Here is a 20,479-nt window from a genome sequence, read left to right as displayed (position 1 = left end):
CCACGTGTGCTAGGGATAATTCCCTCGTTCCCCAACATCCTGGGGATACAGAAGCCATGTTGTGAGAGGCAGTGTTACGTCTGTTTTTCACCTAGGCAGGACTTGGTCAGAGAAGTTAGGTTTGCTACTTCAACAGATTCCAGTCTTGTTGAGAAGAGAGGTGTGAAGCTCTGTCTGTTCTCAAGGATCAGGGAAGAGGGTGAGATTATCTAAAGTCACTACCTTTGCCCTGGTACTTCTATGATTCTTTCACTGGTGAAGGTGTTTCCTATAAAGCCTACCAAAAAAATAAAGGGAAATCTAAATAACTTCCCCCTTCCAGGTCCCATGTTAGTGCTTCGCCTTTCTGAAATATTGTTTAACAAGATTTCTCTATTTTCTTTGCACGAGGACTCTTTTCACTGCCCTTCTTCTGAGTGATGTTTGATAAGATTTTCCCCATTTTCTCTGTATTAGGGCTCCACATTTTCTTTTTTATCTTTCCACACAGGAACACACCTGCCATGTAGAACTAGAGTCTTTCAAGCAAGATAAAGATTTGCCTGACTTTCCTACCTCAATTAATCAATATGGTTATGCCACAGACTTACCTTTTAACCTTGGTGTTTCCATAGTGCAATAGTAAAACATGATTTGTGAGACTGCTTTGTTTCATATATAGTTAAGAACATCCCCCTGTCTGTGTGCTTTGATAAAGTGTCAGAGCACAAGGCAACACAGGAAGGAAAGGAGGCTTTTATTGTCTTCATCAGAAATGGCTTTGTAAATCTAAGATTGGAACAGTTATATGGGCAAAGCTGGGAGACTGAAATTAACTGCTGGACTCTGTTTGCAAAGAAAAGCCCCTGTTGGAGAATTCTCAGAAGGGTGGAATCATTTTATTTGAATTTCATTTAGGAATAGATTTTCTTTTGCTGGTATCAATACCCTCTGCCTTATCACTGAAGCTTATCTCTAAGAGAAACAAGAAGGGTTTGCTCCACGGTATCCCAAAACCACAAATGCCACTTTGCTTTCTGTTTTAGCTTGTCTCCCAGATGAGGAATCTACAGAACGCAGAGATGTAGAAGTATCTCAGAATATGAGCAAGTCATTCTGTACTGAATCCATTTCATGTCAGACAACCCTACCACTGTGTGTCTGTGAGGTCTTGACAGAAAGATCTGCCCACCAGACTACAGTGTACATGTTTGTCTTATAAAAGGATTGTAGAATGTCTTTTTGAGTATGTCATCCATCTCTTTTGTTTTAAGGAAGAGGAAACTGAGCCCTAGAAAATGACATGTTTTGACTCAGATTCCACAGATATTTAGTGGTAGACTCAGATCTTAGAAACCAGTTTTCTGAAACGAGTGTAGTTTCTACTCCAATGCCAAGCTGTCACACTAGTTCTTAAGGGTATATTTAATTTTGTGATGTTTGCAAACATACTACTTCCTCACAGGCCAATCATAAAACTCCCTGGTGATGTTGTATATTTCCTTGTGGGCATGCTTGGCAGTACTGTTTTAACCTGGGCATCTAGATGTACTATTAAATCAAAAGAAAATTCATATTATAGCTCTGCCACTTACCAGCTGGGCAATCTTTAGTAAGTTATTTAACCTCTCTGTATCTTAACATTATCTTCTGCGAGATAAAATAACTACCTCATGAGGCTGTTTGGAGGGTTGAAAGAATGAATGCATAAAAAACACTTAAAACAGTGTTTGGCACATAAGAATTGCATGATTCTATATGCCATATAAATGTTAGCTAATATTCTTCCTTCCATTCCTTTCTCACTGTCTTCAAGGAATCTGAGGTATCACCCTGATATTTTGTTTCTTCATAAATCCTGAGTGTTTTATAATCCTTTACCCTCTCTTACAGTGTACATATTGTAGTGTTTCTCCAGTTCATTTGAATGTTCTCATTGGGAGTAATTGGAAGAGCTGCCTTTTTTCATATATGAAAAACAAAAACAAATCACTGTCTACCATCTCACTCACATTCTGATTCTTTTTGAGTGGATATCAAAGAGTGAATCTATCTCACTTCCAAGACATGGTGACAAAGGTTGTTGAACAAATTTCACTTTGCTGTCAACTTTTAAATTATGTGAAACACCACTGAATGCCAAGATCAAGTGCCTTGTGATCAGTGCATAAAGTGAGCTTTAATGTGGATTTTGTGACGTTCCCAATGGCAACTCAATCATTAAAGTTTCCTTGTAATAACACAGCAGTACCTTTCTCTTGAACCAGGTTTGACCAATCATTAAAATGTATCTGGTTTAGCCAAGGAAGGCTCTCAGATAATGTGAGAGGCCAGGCTATAATCACAGATTTGAGCAGATTCTCTCCATTTCCTTACATTTAGTTAAATAAAACTTGCTATTTTAAGGAAGTCTCTTTAAACAGTACATGCTTCTTAATAAATACAATTCTGTTTATTCAAGTAAAAATTAATTTTTGATATGAAATTTTAAAATTTATGTTGGTTTAAATAATACAGAGGGACAGTTAAATCAAGTAGAAAACCATGTGGAGCCAAACATAGCTTGGTCTTGCTGAGTTTCCAAATCGAGGATAGTTGTTTAAGGAATTAACAGACCCTAAAGGTTATTATCTTCTTAGTGCTATTTGGATTCCATCAGTCCAGGCTAGAACATAAAAATCAGGACATGCCAGGCTTAGATGTCATAACCTTCTCCACTCCTCTGTTTTGAGATTGAGATTCTGCCTAGACAAGTGTTGCCCTCAAATAGTCAAGACAAGGTTACCCCAGCAGATGAGTTCTGAGAACAATGAGCTCGAGGTTTAAAAACAAAATTCAAGGATGTTCTTAATAAGGCTGTTAATCCATGGTTTTCTGCCACGTAGTGCCTCAAATGCCTCTTTGGGGGGTTATTCTATTTTAGAAGGATGGCAGATATAAATATTTCATTATTTTAAGATTATGTCTTTGACCTAAGGAAGTTTACATTTTGTTTAGATAGTAGTCTGAGAAATGTGATTGTTTTATAGAATGGATAGACATAGGAATGCAAAGAAAAGCAATAAAGTTACTTTTTTTGTCTAATGGAGTTCTCAAAGATTAAAAGGAATGATAATCATTAGTGTGGGAGTGTGAAACTGGGCATTCTCATACATTACTAGAGGGAGTATTCATTCTTAAAAGGAAAGGAATTTGGCAATATATATTTAAAGCCAGAGAAGTGTGTAAACAACAATACATAATTTCCACTTCTAGGGAATTATCCTAAGGAGATAATTGGTTGAGGGCATAAATATATATATATATATATATATATATATATATATATACACACACACACACACACACACACACACACACACATACATACACACACATATGCAAGAGTATATAGTTTACAAAAGCAAAAAATTAAAAATAGCATAAGTGTCCAATAATAAAAGTTATTTTAATCAAATGCTTTTATATAATGGAATGTTATGTAGTCAAATAGAAATAATTATCCAGATGCATATGTACCAACTTGGAAAGATATTTTTGAATGATTAACTGAAAGGCACATTGTAAACCTAATTATAATATGATAGTGTTATAAGAGGAAAAAAATTTACATGGATAGCTATGAATTGTAGGAAATACAACATAATGTTGCCTGTGATTGAGTATTTGGTATTCATGCAATTTATGTTTATTTATACTTCCTAATGTCTGAAATTAATATGTATTACTTGAATACGCATTTTTAAACAATAAAAATAATGGAAATTAATGGCATTATGAGATATAATGATGGCATCATATTTGTTTTAATGTACTAGAATAAAAATATTGTTTCATTCCATTTGATTTGGTATGCCATGATTTTTAACTCTTTAAAAAATTCTCCAAAGAGATAGAGACTCGAAAAACCCTTGAAAAAAAATCAATGAATTCAGGAGCTGCTTTTTTGAAAAAATCAGCAAAGTAAATAGACTGCTAGTCAGACTAATAAAGAAGAAAAGAGAGAAGAATCAAATGGATGCAATGAAAAATGATATAGAGGATACCACCACTGATCCCACAGAAACACAAACTACCATCAGAGAATGCTATACGTACCTCTATACAAATAAACTAGAAAATCTAGAAGAAATGGATAAATTCCTGGACACACACACCGTCCCAAGTCTAAACCAGGAAGAAGTTGAATCCCTGAATAAACCAATAACAAGTTCTGAAATTGTGGCAGTAATGAACAGCCTACCAACCAAAAATAGTCAAGGACCGGCAGATTCACAGCTGAATTCTACCAAAGGTACAAAGAGGAGCCGGTACCATTCCTTCTAAAACTATTCCAAACAATAGAAAAAGAGGGAATCCTCCCTAACTCAGTTTATGAGCCAGCATCATCCTGATACCAAAACCTGCCAGAGACACAACAAAAAAAGAAATTTCAGGCCAATATCCCTGATGAACATCAATGTGAAAATCCTTAATAAAATACTGGCAAACTGAATCCAGCAGCACATCAAAAAATTTATCCACCACAATCAAGTCCTCTTCATCCCTGGGGTGCAAGGCTGGTTCAACATATGCAAATCAATAAATGTAATCCATCACATAAACAGAACCAATGACAAAAATCACATGATTATCTCAATAGATGCAGAAAAGGTCTCTGATAAAATCCAACACCCCTTCATGCTAAAAACTCTCAATAAACTAGGTATCAATGGAACATATCTCAAAATAATAAAAGCTATTTATGACAAACCCACAGCCAATATCATACTGAATGGGAAAAAACTGGAAGCATTCCCTTTGAAAACCGGCACAAGACAAGGATGCCCTCTCTCCCGACTCCTACTCAACATAGAGGAAGTCAAATTGTCTCTATTTGCAGATTACATGATTGTATATTTAGAAAACCCCATTGTCTCAGCCCAAAATCTCCTTAAGCTGATAAGCAACTTCAGCAGTCTCAGAATACAAAATCAATGTGCAAAAATCACAAGCAATCCTATACACCAATAACAGACAAACAGCCAAATCATCAGTGAACTGCCATTCACATTTGCTACAAAGAGAATAAAAACCTAGGAATCCAGCTTACAAGGGATGTGAAGGACCCCTTCAAGGAGAACTACAAACCACTGCTCAAGGACACAAACAAATGAAAAGACATTCCATGCTCATGGATCAGAAGAATCAATATCGTGAAAATGGCTATACTGCCCAAAGTAATTTATAGGTTCAGTGCTATCCCCATCAAGCTACCACTGACTTTCTGCACAGAATTGGAAAAAAACTACTTTAAACTTCATATGGAACCAAAAAAGAGCCTGTACAGCAAAGACAATCCTTGGCAAGAACATAGCTCGAAGCATCACGCTACCTGACTTCAAACTATAATACAAGGCTACAGTAACCAAAACAGCATAGTACTGGTACCAAAACAGATATATAGACCAATGGAACAGAACAGAGGCCTCAGAAATAACACCACACATCTCCAACCATCTGATCTTTGACAAACCTGACACAAAAACAAGCAATAGGGAAAAGATTCCCTATTTAATAAACGGTATTGGGAAAACTGGCTAGCCATATGCAGAAAACTGAAACTAGACCACTTCCTTACACCTTATACAAAAATCAACTCAAGATGAATCAAAGACTTAAATGTAAGAACTAGGACCATAAAGATCCTAGAAGAAAACCTAGGCAATACCAATCAGGACACTGGCATGGGCAAAGACTTCATGTCTAAAACACCAAAAGCAATGGAAACAAAAGCCAAAATTGACAAATGGGATCTAATTAAACTAAAGAGTTTCTGCACAGCTAAAGAAACTATCATCAGAAAGAACAGGCAACCTAAATAATGGTAGAAAATTTTTGCAATCTATCCATCTGACAAGGGGCTACAAAGAACTTAAATTTACAAGAAAAAAGCAACCCATCAAAAAGTGGGCAAAGGATATTAATAGACACTTCTCAAAAGAAGACATTTATGCAGCCAAAAAACATATGAAAAAAAGTTCATTATCTCGGGTCATTAGAGAAATGCAAATCAAAACCACAATAAGATATCATCTCATGCCAGTTAAAATAGTGATCATTAAAAAGTCAGGAAACAACAGATGCTGCAGAGGATGTGGAGAAAAAGGAATGCTTTCACACTGTTGGTGGGAGTGTAAATTAGTTCAACCATTGTGGAAGACAGTGTGGCAATTCCTCAAGGACCTAGAACCAGAAATACCCTTTGATCCAGCAATGCCATTACTGGGCATATACCCAAAGGATTATAAATCATTATCCTATAAAGACACATGCACACTTAGGTTTATTGTGGCACTGTTCACAGTAGCAAAGACCTGGAACCAACTCAAATGTCCATCAATAATAGACTGGATAAAGAAAATGTGGCACATATACACCATGGAATACTATGCAGCCATAAAAATGGATGAGTTCATGTCCTTCGCAGGGACATGGATGAAGCTGGAAACCATCATTCTCAGCAAACTAACACAACAGAAAACCAAACACCACATGTTCTCACTCATAAGTGGTAGTTGAACAATGCGAACGCATGGACACAGGGAGGGGAACATCACACACTGGGGCCTGTTGCGGGTGGGAGGCTAGGGGAGGGATAACATCAGGAGAAATACCTAATGTAGGTGACAAGTTGATGGGTGCAGCAAACCACCATGGTACATTTATACCTATGTAACAAAACTGCACTTTCTTCACATGTACCCCAGAATTTAAAGTATAAAAAAAAATCCAAAGATATTGAAGAAGGTTGAACTGCAGAGAACAGGAAAGGGGGAGATAAAGAAAACAGAAGAGGGAGTGATTGAACTTAATGCAGCCGCATGTTGGAGGCTTGGCATTGCAAGGTCAAAATTAAACTCCTGGCTTTTATTCTTGAGTTGGCTTAACCTTGTTGAAATCACTTTACTCTCTTGGGTTTCAAGATTTTTATCCATAAATTTAGAATCATAATACTCACAGGATGACCACGAGGATTACATGAGAAGCATGAGTCAAAGTGCCTTTCTCATAGAGGGTGTGCAACACTGGCCAACAGTGAGCATGTAATATGTGCTAGACATTGAGTTACATGTTTTCCCTACATTATCACAAACCTGTCACATAGGCATCTTATCTCCATTTTGTAGATGATATCAAGTTGTAGAAAATTTCATTAACTTGCCCAAAGCCAGAGGGCTGGAAACAGCCAGATGGGGACTGACATGAAAGTACCAAAAAGGATATTCCTTATGAGATAGTGACAAACCAATCCTTCCAACCCTCCCACTTTCTTCACCACCACCCCGTCCAGAAAAGAAAGTGGCTGATCAATTGAACTGAAATTGTATTCTGAAAAATGCTGGGTTGTTTGAATTATCTGTGAAACCCATTGCACTCTATAAGCTAGTTTTGAAAAACATGCAGGTCCAAAGCAAAAAAATGGGTGAAAGATAGTATGTGCTATTTCCAGTGTATTCTTGTACAGCTTTACCTTTCTGAAGTTACTCTGTGTGTGTGTGTGTGTGTGTGTGTGTGTGCGCGTGCACGCGCACCCACTGTTGCAAATTTAATCTGATCCTCATACCGGCATACCTACTATATTTCCCTAAATACTAACTCTTTAGACACACAAACACTATAACTTATTGGGGTTTTTGTGTGCTTTCTCTTTCAATTCAGCCTGTGCTATATTACGGTAGAACACTATTTATTCCAAATCTGCTCTGAAATAATGATATTTCTAGATAAAGAAATTTGAACTCCAAAAGTACATAAAAGAAAGATTTCATTCAGACCCAAAATATTCTGTATGTAGCCTATCAAATTTCCTTCCATTATAAATCATGTGTAAATACATATATGCATAATCATAATTTAGTATTTCAAAGGAGCCATTATACATCAGACAAATGACCAAGAACAATTACAACTAGCATGTTACCAGGAAATACAGCTGTAGCATGACTTCAACATTCCATTAGGATCACAGCCACTGCACCATCATTGTAAGACTCAATCAGGGCAACATGGTCCTATCAAACAGTTCTTCACAGCCCACAAACCCCACCATCACATCAACCACAGGAATGTGTGTTATTACCAAGGAGATCAGTTAAAATCTTTTTAGGACACTCTCCAGTTAGGTTGCTTCTGATTTCTCCTAGAGAAATGTGTACCATTTTTACTCTGCTTCTTTGCTCATACTCTTTATGCTGACTATAAACTCTGTCTTGGTCTATTCAAGCTGCCATAACAAAATACCTTAGATTGCAGAATTTATAAACAACAGAAATTTATTTCTCACAGTTCTGGAGGCTGCAAAGTCCAAAATCAAGGACCAGCAGATTCAGCGCCTGGCGAGGGCCTGTTTCTCTTAATGGCACCTTCTATGTGTGTGCACAAACAGGATGCTTCAAGTCTCTTTTAAAAGGGGCACTAATCTCATTAGGTAACCTAATCACCTCCTAAAAGTCCCACCTCTTAATACTATCACATTGGGGGTTAAGTTTCAACATACTAATTTTGGGGGAACGTAAACATTGAAAACATAGCAAACTTCACCCTACAGTCCCTTATGATTCCTGCATGTAAAGCTATACTCATCCTTTTCCAAATAGCACTTTTTCCCCCCCCATGGAGACTGGGCTGTTGTCTCATGACTCAGATTTCTTCCTCCTGTGTACCCATGCAGCTTTTATCTCCTAATGTGACTTACTGTATTCTACTTACCCTCTAAGTCCAAAATTCCTTAGCTGGAAATTTTTATACTTTATATAAGTAATAACATAGCATAAACCATATATTACACAGCACCACAGACAGTGCAGTAGGTGACATATGACCCAATTAATAAGATGTACGTGTAGAAGTATGCGATATTAACTCCTTATCAGCTATATGGTTTATAAATATTTTCCCCCAATCTGCAGGCTTCCTTTTGATTTTGTTAGTTTTTCCTTTGCTGTACAGATGCTTTTCAGTTTGATGGATTCCCACTTGTTTCTTTTTTATTTTTATTTAGCTTTTGGTGTGATATCCAAAAAAATCATTGCTACAGCCAATATCGATAAGCTTTTCTCCTGTCGTCTTGTAGGAGTTTTGCAGTTTCAGGTCTTACATTTAGGTCTTTAATCCATTTGAGTTAATTTTGTATTGGAAGATAAAGGACCAGTTTCATTATTTTGCATGTGAATATCCACTTTTCCCAACTCACAACTCAAGAGCAAAAACCAAAACAAAATAACCTGATTTTGATATGGTCAAAGGATATGAGTAGACATTTTTTCCAAAGAAGATACACAAATAGCCAACAGGTATATGAAAAGGTACTCAACATCACTAATATCAGGGAAATGGAAATAAAAATGACAAGGAGTTATCACCTCTTGCCTGTGAAGATGAGTCCAAAAGATGCGAGCTAACAAAGTTGGCAAAGCTGTGGGGGAAAGGGAACCCTTGTACACTGTTGGGGGAAATGCAAATTGGTACTGCCACTATGGAAAACAGTATGGAACTTCATCAAAAAATTAAAAACAGAACTACCATATGACCCACTAATTCCTCTGGTGGGTATATATTCAAAGGAAATAAAATTAGCACCTGATTGAGATATCTGTGTTCTCATGTTCGTTGCAATATTATTCCCAATAGCCAATGTATGGAATCAACCTGTGTCCATCAACAGGTGAATGGATAAAGAAATTGCAGTACATATACACAATGGGGCACAATTCAACATTAGCAAAGAAGGAGATGCTGCCATTTGTGAAAATATGGATGAACCTGGAGGGCATTATGCTAAGTAAAATAAGCCAGACACAGAAAGAAAAATATTTCATTATTGTATACGGAATCTAAAATAAGTTGAAGTCATAGAAGCAGAGTAGAATGGTGGTTACCAGTAGTGGAACAGAAGTGGGGATAGTGAGATATACCAAAGAATACAAACTTGTACTTAGAGAGATATATCTAGAGATATTATATACAGCATGGGGATTAAAATATCATACTGTATATATTGAAAATTTGCTAAGAGAGTAGATTTTAAGAGCTTTTACCATGAAAACACAAAGAAAACGGTAACTATATGATGTGATACATATGTTAATTTGCTTAGCTGTAACAATTATTTAAGTGTATGTATTATCAAAACGTCTTATTGTATACCTTAAATATATATAATAAAAAATGAAATTTGAAGAAAGTAGTACATGAAAAGTTGCATTTTCACCTCATGGAAGAAAGGAATCCTTGCACAAATAAAGAGAGTACACTTCTTTATCTCAAACTAAACTCTCTTACGCTAGGAGAAAAGATTTCAGCGAAATCTACTTCATTATGAGCAGAGACCTGGTGTGCAAAGACTATAGTTTCTTCCACACTAATCACTTGAGAAGAGATTTTCTAAATTGAGGATCAAGGGGCTATGAAACCCCTTAGATCATACAACTGTATACAACAAAATAAACATGAGGCAAAGAGCTCCATAAATACCTAGATTAAGTCTTGCAACCAACTGGCAAATCACTAATAACAAGCCCTTTGTTCCTTTTGCAAGCGGTCAAAAATAATGAATAATTGAAACTGTGCCAAGTCGACTAACGGCAAGTTCACGTGAGATCATTTAAAACAGGAGAAAATGATGCTTGAAAAGGTCCCTGATGAGATTTTGCTTTTTCCTAAGAGACTCTAGATAGCATTCTGCAGCAGCATTTTAAAAACCACTTTCCAAAATTGGGCACCTTCATTATCATGCATTACATTTGCACTCTCCACTTAGGGTGCTTTGAAAAAGAATGGCACCCCAGTTGTGTTTTTTACATTAAATACACCTTCTTTCACATTTGCTGTCTGTCTGTGAAAGACATTTTATTTCATAGCTATTACATTTCTTTGTCTCTATTTTACTGAATGTGTCGTTTTCAAATTAGGCAGATATGGCCACTTTCAGTGGTGGTGGTAGAGAAACTGAGAGGCTGACTGTATGACCCACTTCACTAACCATCTCAACTAGCACCAAAGTAAATAAATAGACACAGAGGCTTTGGTTTGGGTTATTTCCATACAGCGCAAAACAGAGACACTGAACACTAAAGGCGGATGTTGTTTATTTACATTCTGTTTTTGTTTTAAATGAGAGTAAGATTATACTGCAAACAATAGATTACTTTTGCCAGAGTTGAAAGGAGTTGAAGTTATTCTATAAGTCCATGGATAAAATGCCACCTCTAGACAGGAAACAGTGATGCCTAAGTGTTAAGAGAGCCTAGAACTATACAGAAATGGATGTATATGCACTACATTGAACAAAGCATAACTGTAACTAAAACACATTTAATTCTTAGTAATGTGAGGTTATTTTGGAGTTTATCCTGGGCCCCCCCCAAAAATAGTTCTATTACATTGACTCATCTAGAGCAAGAATTCACAGAAGGGAGAGAAAAATATTTACAGAAGTGTATATATATATTAGTCCATTCAAACATGTTTTATATCTTCAATATAAACATAAAATGTACTACTATAATGCCACAATTCATATTTATAACTAGTGAATAATGACAATATGTTATTAAACAAATACATACACAAATGGTTGCATCTATATTGTTATGCAAACAATTAGAAATTAGTTGATTTATCCTTTAATGCAGTCTAGAATGTGAGCTACAATGGCATTCCTCACATACTTACATCATCAAGAAAAAAAATCCAATGACAAGGACAACAAATGAAAAGCAACAAAACTGGGACTATCAATATATGGAGACAATTAATCTACTTGTGTTAGCAGGCTCTGAGGGAGTTGCTGTGTTCTATAACATAGCACAGCAGTTGATTCATAGTTATTAAGAAAAGTTTAAATTATCCACCCTCTAGAAACACATCTAAGAACTCAAAAGAACATCTAATACAACTTATGGCCAATTCTATGAAATTATTAAAGTAAAACACAGCAAGGGGCCAATTTTACCTGGAAAATCCATTAGTGTAGAATGCCTCATTCTTCAATAATCTGTCATTGCACTTACGTTATTTTACATATTTAAGATAAGTCAGGGGAATTCTGAGAGGTTAAGGAAAATGATTAGTCTAAAATTCTTGAGGAAAATGGGGTTTCAGGTTTTCAAATTAGAAAAGTGAAATCCTAAGAGTCCCCTTGAAGTGCATATGAAGTGGGCACTTAGATGTCATTCACAGGCTTCTGAATGGCTAGAGTCAACCTGATCTTCCCTTCGGGAGACAAGCACCTGGGAGAGCGCTGATGCATGAGCCCTTCATCCTTGGTCCGGAGTTGGAGACAGGTGATTCCCCTTGTAACCAAGAGACAGCACACTGCTCCCCACCAGCGCCACAGTGCTCCAATTATCCTTCTCTGCCACAGAGCAGAGACCAGAGGGATCAGGAGGAAGAAAACCAGAGACCCTGGGAGGCTGTGCTGCTTTCTCCACTAGTTATTGTTAGGAAAGAGGCAATGCCAAAGTACATTTACTAATTCATCTGTGAAAATGGGTCTTACGCTATTTCTAAGTGGGAAAGAGAAAAAGAAATTAACAGTTTTCTATCAAGTGTCTACTATAATAACATTTATAGAAATGGTTTTGACTATTCTCACATACTTTACATGGTGCTTTAAATGCATCATCTAATTTAATTTTTAAAATAATTCTCTTAGGTATTATTGTATGCCTTTGTACATACAAAAAAAATGAAACTTAGAGAGGTTAAGAATTTTTTCTCAAAATCAAAACCACAATGACATATCATCTCATGCTAGTCAGAACGGCTATGACTAAAAAGTCATAAATAAATAAATAAATAAATAATAACAGTGGCAAGGCTGCAGAGAAAAGGGAATGCTTATATACTGTTGGTGGTAATATAAGTTAGTTCATCCACTGTGGAAAGTAGTTTGGAGATTTCTCAAAGAATATAAAGTGGAACTATCATTCAACTCAGTAATCCCACTATAGGGTATACACCCAAAGGAAAACAAATCATTCTACCTAATAGACACATGCTTTCATATGTTCATTGCAGCACTATTTACAATAGTAAAGACATGGAATCAACCTAGGTGCCCATCAATGGTGGATTGGATAAGAAAAATGTGGTACATATATACCATGGAATACTATGCAGCCATAAAAAAGAACAAAAGCATGTCCTTTGCAACAACACAGATGCAGCTAGAGGTCATTATCCTTAGCAAAGTAATGCAGGAACAGAAAACCAAATACTGCATGTGTTCACTTATAAGTGGGAGTTAAATATTGGGTACACATGGACATGAAGATGGAACAATAGACTCTAGGGACTACCACAGGGGGGACAGAGAGAAGGGACAGGAGCTGAAAAACTATTGTGTATTATTCTCACTACATGAGTGACAGGAACATTCATATCCCAAATTTCAGTGTCACACAATAAACCTGTGTAACAAACCTGCACAAGTAACTCCTAAATCTAAAATGAAAGTTAAAATTATAATTAAAAAAGAAAAAAAAAAAGAATGTTTTCCCAAGATCACTTAGCTAGTAAACTGAAAAACAGGATTCAAACTAGCTCTAACTGCAAAGGCAGTAATGAAGAGATGGCTCAGTAAATGGCAAGTTAAAGATGTGAATCCCCATTTTTCAGTTATCTGTGTTGCTTGCTTTCTTTAACACTTCAATGCCAGCACACTAGTCCCAGTTTCTATGTGGTGGGCCTAGGAGTTTAAGAATGTTAGCATGGAAACAACTCTTATAAAGAGATAATATTTCTTAACCCTTGGCAGAATTGCAGTCCCCACTAAGAATCTGATGCGTATTATGCCCCCTTATGCCCTCCAAAAAACATGTGTACATTCAATTCTGGTTATTCATGTTAGTTATATTCTTTAAAGTCACCATGAACACTAGGGCAGATGATATGGAACCTCTGCTCCTAGGGGAAATACAGGGTTAGATTCCTATGAGCCACTGGTCACATTTTCATCAATGCAGTATATAACCTTGTTTTATGTGTGTTTGTTTATAGACACCTTATTTAATATACATTGTTGACTCATTAACATAGAACTCATGGCCAACAGCCCTGTAACTCATACTGGAACAAAGCTTACAGGACACACATTTTCTCTATGTATCACAATATTTTTTGTGGTTAAGAACACTGGACAAGACATTAACACATATTTGGGGTTCATTTCAAACATGGGAATCACTAATAAAAAGTACAAACGTGAAAAATGTGTCAGTAAAGGGACTGTGAAAGCACACCTGTGTACAGTACATGAGCTGAAACGAGGGCAGAGCACTGCCTGGTTTAATCTCAGCTGGGAAGGTGTATGTCAGGCAACTCAAATTTTTCACTGCTCGTCACATGTCTATAAAGGCCTGCAAAAGTGCTGTGAGTATTAATTCGGGCATTACCCATAAATTTTGACATGTAGGCAAATTTGCATATACATAATTTGCAAATACTAAGAATCAACTATGTGTACACAAGGCTTCATGTAATTCCAGAGGATATATGAACTTCTCAAGTCCACCCATCATCCCTTTTAAAAAGCCTGATCTAGATCAACTCATTTTACAGATAGTTTCCTGAGTATTGGGAGAATACTTGAACTCCAAAATAAGCAATAGTTTCGAATAAGAAAGAAAAGGTCAACAAAATTCCTAAATGACCGATAAATACATATTAGTAAAATTGATCTGAAAAAAATTAGGTGAACAAATCAATTTTACTTTCATATGAAAGCTCAGGGGATGCATGATTCTTGCTTGGTACTGCATTAACTCTTTAGAATCACAAAATTACCTTCTATAAATTTCTATGTTTTAAATGATACTTTTGTGCTCTAAGACATAAGGTTCATAAATAACATCCGAGAGTAACATTCTTACTTAGGAAACTGAATGAGGTTCTGAGTAATGGTTGATTTTGGTGATATCAGAGTGCAGAAACAACTAAATGTCTTTAACTTTGGTCTCTCAGACAATGCACCATTATATCAGTTAGCTGCACTCTCAATCAGAACAAGTTTGCCATTAAGTTCCAGAAACCTGATCACGAGTGTGTACTGATGAAGGGCAATGTAGAAAGCAAAGATGAAATTATTCACCCCATGGGGCTCCAATCTCAGTAAATAGGAGAATAGAAGAGTGCAAACATGGAAAAAAAAATATTTCTTTTTAATTTCTCTTGGACCATGTGTCTCTTTTTTTTCCCCATTTCCTCTTCTCTCTAGTCAAGTGTACAAATACACACACACACACAGAGTTCTTGCAATATTAGGAAACTCTGTGTCACCAACTTTACCTTCCAAATGCCTACCTATCCTTGAGCCCTAGCTACCTCTGTGAAGGCTTTTTTATCCCTTAGCACCGTGTCATATCTTCCCACTCTGACCATGTTAGTCTGCACATTATTCAATTTTGTGAATATTTTTGTGCTTGCCTCAAGTCAAATACAGAATGGCAACACCAAACAAGGCAGGGTAAGTACCTCATGCATTCTGATATAGCTCAGAGGCCTAGTCTATCTTATTGCTGTATCTTAACTCCTAGTGAAATGCCAATCATGGCCAAGATAGTTAATAGATATCTTTTGGATGACTGAATGAACAAAAAGGAACAAATGGCATTGTATGATTATTCAGAAGACATAAACATGGCCAATTATGAAGACCAAATGTTCAGTCTGGTATGACTTGGCTACATTTACATCATCCTAGACTTTATTAATCAAATTTCAATTGAGGTGAACCTGAATTCATTCATTCAACTTGTACAGTCAATATTCATTGAACACCTGGTCTGGGCAAGATGCTATGCCAACACTGATACAACACTGAACAAAACAGGCATCAGGGTCCCTGGTTAAAATGTGATGAAAATAGGTTTCAATCCATAAATGCCAATAAATTTAGAACCATGTTCTTTGGGATATTCAAGATATAGTTTGATAAAACTGCCAGGAAATAAGTATTATGACATAAACTTATTCATACTGGATTCCCCTCAAGCCTTATCTGTAAGACACTATGAAATACAGTACATGCCAGAAGGGAAGTGGGAACACTCCACCTGAGAAATCGTCTGTGCCATTCTTTCAGCCTGAACACTGTTTATCTTGAAAACTTACTGCTCCCGGCCTTGCTCCAAGGCAAGCAATCCAATGAATCATGAGGATTTTCTCTTTGGGATCAGTTTTAAGCAGCAATGGCAAACAGGCTGTCCCAGTAAAAACATGTCTTAAGGAAAGAAATTTCCATATTTTTCTTCTAACAGACAGAAGCCTCATAAATTTTGGAGTTAAGAAATTCCTATTTTCAAGTGGCATTGCCCCAGATTTCTTATGAATATAATGTCTGAGATGAAAAACACAGACCTGCTCTTTAAAACTCAGAAATTATTCTAAATCTAGATTTGGACTTATGCTTAAAACATAATTTGGGGGTGAACAGAGAAAAGCAGCATTAATATTCCCATACTGAAGGAGATTAAGCTAAATCAGGATAAATTATAATTCTGGCTTCACCAGTCTTCTTTCATGAGAATTTTCACAAACCTTCTCTGCCCTGTGTCTTTTCCATGCAAATTGAATTGATCACTTGAGATACATGGTAAGATTCAAATGAATGAGTAGCTATGACCTGGTCTTTAACAAATTAACAAATTAACTGGACTGAATCTTTTTAAAGCAATAGTATCAGGGGTCACAGATAAAACATTAGGTGGACTTTCTTATAGTAAAATGAGGACTGCACTGTATTACCTACCATTGCTAAACTAAAGTACCAGTCTAAACAATTCCATTTTATGCTAGTGTAAAAATTCTCTTATGCTAAAAAAATTATATTAATTGTGAAACACAGTATAACAACAATCATTTTTAAAAGTTTGACTCCCTTATATGACATTTTCCTCAACTAGATTAATTACAACATTTTAAGAACAAATTTCTTGGTATCATTTAGATTGTAAAACAGTAAAAATAAATAACATTATGCTGAGTATTTACTGCTGTCAAATATAATTTATTTACATATTAAAGATCACTATTCTTACATTTATCACTTGAATCAATGAATCTACAAATACATTTAGTCTGACAGTTCTTTAGAGATAAATATCACTGTTTTTACTCATATTAATAACATGTATTCCACTTACATTATAATATGTAGACCAGTTGACTCTTGAATAACATGGGTTTAAACTGCACAGATTTACTTACATATTCTGCCTCTGCACCCCTGAGACAGCAAGACCAGCCCCTTTTCTTCCTCCTCCTCCTCCTCAGGAGCCTCCATCCTCCTGCACATGAAGATAACAAGGATGAAGACCTCTATGATGATCTACTTCCACTTAATAGTAAATACATTTTCTCTTCCATATGATTTTCTTAACATTTTCTTCTCTCCTGCTTATGTTATTATAAGACTACAGTATGTAATACATATAACATATAAACTATGTGTTAATCAACGCTTATGTTATTGGTAAGGCTTCCATTCAACAGCAGTCTATTAGTAGTTAATGTTCTTGGGGAGTCAAAAGTTATGCACGGATTTTCCACTGCACTGGGGTTGGTGTCCCTAGAGTTGTTCAAGGGTCAGCTGTAGTATTATGCAGTTGTGGAAAACATTGGGAAAGAACAAATGTATATGGATAAGAAATGAGTAAATTATAAGGTATGATTGACAACTTTTAAGAATTCAAAATATTACTACACACAAAAGAATCATTTCCAAGCTTAAGTGTGAAACATCATAGAAGGTCTAAATTCATCTCAAATACTCAATTTATCTCAAACACTTTCCTAATATCCTAATATTCTCAAATCCCACCTCAGATTAATGAGTTTAATGTAAAGAAAAATAAAAGGCCAGAATGACATTTAAAGCTTTTGATAGAAAGGGAAAGAAAAAAACAGACAGAGTAAAACAAAATGTTCTAAATGAATATAGATGTTGAAATGGTCAAAAGTCAATCAAGAATCACAGGCAAACATGCTTAAATCAATTGTCATTTATTTCTGTGGAGACAGAACCACAGAATGGGTCTGACTTAAATGGATGTTATTTATGAAGATTTTCCAGACTATGAGATTAGCTAAACCCACTCAAAGTGGGGTTATAGAAGGCAGAGCTTTGCTAGAGAAAATTTAAAATTGGGTAATATCTCACTGGTATTAACTAACTTATGTGAATCTCCTTGCAGGGTGTGAAATTGATGAGATGGCCATTCAGGTTTTCCTTTGTCTTGGAAGCATATGGTAACATATGGTAATGTTTTGAGATTCCATAGAAGGGCTAGTCATTCACCATCTTTAATAATGGACATACATAGGGATGGGAAACAAATGCATTAAATGTCAGTTCTAAGACCTCCTTGATAGTATCATGAAAATTATTTATTCAGGTTTTCCAGTGATTATCTTTTCTATGATTTTGCTTCTATAAAAAGGGAAAACCTGCTATAAAGATCTGTGGGTTCACTTCCAATATTACATGGCTCAATTTTGGAACACTTAAGATAATTACTACTTTATGTGGTTAAAATATGCTCAAAGAATCTAACTCTTTTTGGTGATGTTTTTAAAAGTCATTCTTAAATCAATGGGACCCTGTTGTCTTGTATTTTTGCCACCATTTCTACTATTAGGGCAACTGGTCATCTTTTAATAAAAATGTTCACTAACTTCTTGCTTGAACTGATCACACTTTAGGGACAGATTATGTGAAAGATTATTGTGCTCACTACCTAATGCTTATTGTTAGTAATATCCAATAATGTTTCAAGTGGCCTCTATAAACCTTGCTCAATTTTTCATCTAACAATTTATTTTGATAAAATACAGAAAATTGTCCCAGTGATTCATGTTACTCATTACTTTAATAAATTATTCAACAGAGCAATAACAAATACTCTATGAAGTATAATCTAAATTGAACTAAACATCAAAATAAATGAATAGTTCATCCTTGATTTTTATTGTTTATTCAATTGCTGCTTAATTAGAAAAATGCTATTATTTAGATTACAGATCCCTATCACTGTAAAATTCCACAAGACTCTACTATAAAACTATTATTAACTTTAGAACCAGTGATTACTTTCCTCAAGCCAACAATAATGAAGACTAAATTAGTATTTCAGCAAAATTGAAAGTTGGGCTGCCCAAGATAAAACTTCAATGGGGGCACCAATAAATATGTAAATGGTTTCCAAATTTTCAGCATTTATTTAAATCCTTTCAGAACTACTATTATTTTACTTTGATAGTTATTTGAAAGCAAATAGAAATTCAATTTAGTTATATATAAATTCCAAAGAGAAGAAAATGTTTTAGTCATCACAATTTTGTGCAGACTATCTTAAAATCATGTGAGTCATAGAACCCATCAGAACTTCCAGAAATAGAGCCATAGAAAAGAATAGTATCAAAATAAATTAAATTCACTTTTATACAGCTTGATTCATTAGCTCAGTCATATCAGCATAACTTTTGCCTATTAAACTCAACAAATTAATTTTATTCAGTTCATCCCACAACTTTGTAATACTCAGCTTTTTAAATCTACATATGAGCAATGAGAATTAGTAATGAACATATTTATTGAGTGCTTAGCAAAATTACAAAGTGTCATCTTAATGACAAGTAACCCCACTAAGAGGGCATCACAATCCCCCATATTCATACACTTATCCATAGTATTATAATCTAAGCCTAACAGATTGAGTTCTTCTTTCTTGAAGTCCAGTGCACATTGTACACAAGTATAAGAAGCTAGTATGGAATAAACCAAGTGAAGGTTAAGACATACATGGAAAAGTCAAATGTAGTCAGCTCCATGTTCAGGAGCCATCTTTATAACGAATGCCACAGGACCGGTCCTTATAACTCTGAAACGTGGTGTTCAGCTATAACACATTCTGCTGCACTCCCTGCAAAACCTAAAATTTTGGGCTTCATACACTTCCATTAAAGTCAACTAGAAGCAGTTGTGAGCTACTGTCATATCTAGGACCAAAATAGCAGCAAAAATCCAACCAAGAAGATTTATCCCACCATCATCTAGCTAAAATACACATTAACAACATATGAACGACCTGTAATTCCGTATGTAAGAATCTACCCAAGGAATGATCCCCACCTCCAGAAGGCTTAGGTGTCATTGACTGAAAAGCATAATTTCATTATTTCCTTTGTTTAGCTTTTGTTTGTTGTTCCTCTGTCATGGAGGCAGCAAAAACAAATTATTTGGGGGAGCCAGTTTGGCTTCTACAGCAGCTGTGCCAGTTGGATGCGTCATGATGCACGATGAGATTGCCAAATGTTCATTGTTTAAATATGGCCCAATTTACTAGGGTCCAAGTTATAATTAGGTTTTTTCTTTGAATTTTAAAAGGAAAAAAGTAAAGACACAAACTCCTAATACATGTAATTAAGACTAGCAGCCTTAACCTAGCAGGTTTTTAGA

Source organism: Papio anubis, chromosome 10, assembly GCF_008728515.1.
Source record: "Papio anubis isolate 15944 chromosome 10, Panubis1.0, whole genome shotgun sequence".
Classification (NCBI taxonomy): domain Eukaryota; kingdom Metazoa; phylum Chordata; class Mammalia; order Primates; family Cercopithecidae; genus Papio; species Papio anubis.
The sequence above is the reverse complement of the archived record's forward strand: the minus strand, read 5'-3'. Positions refer to the sequence as shown.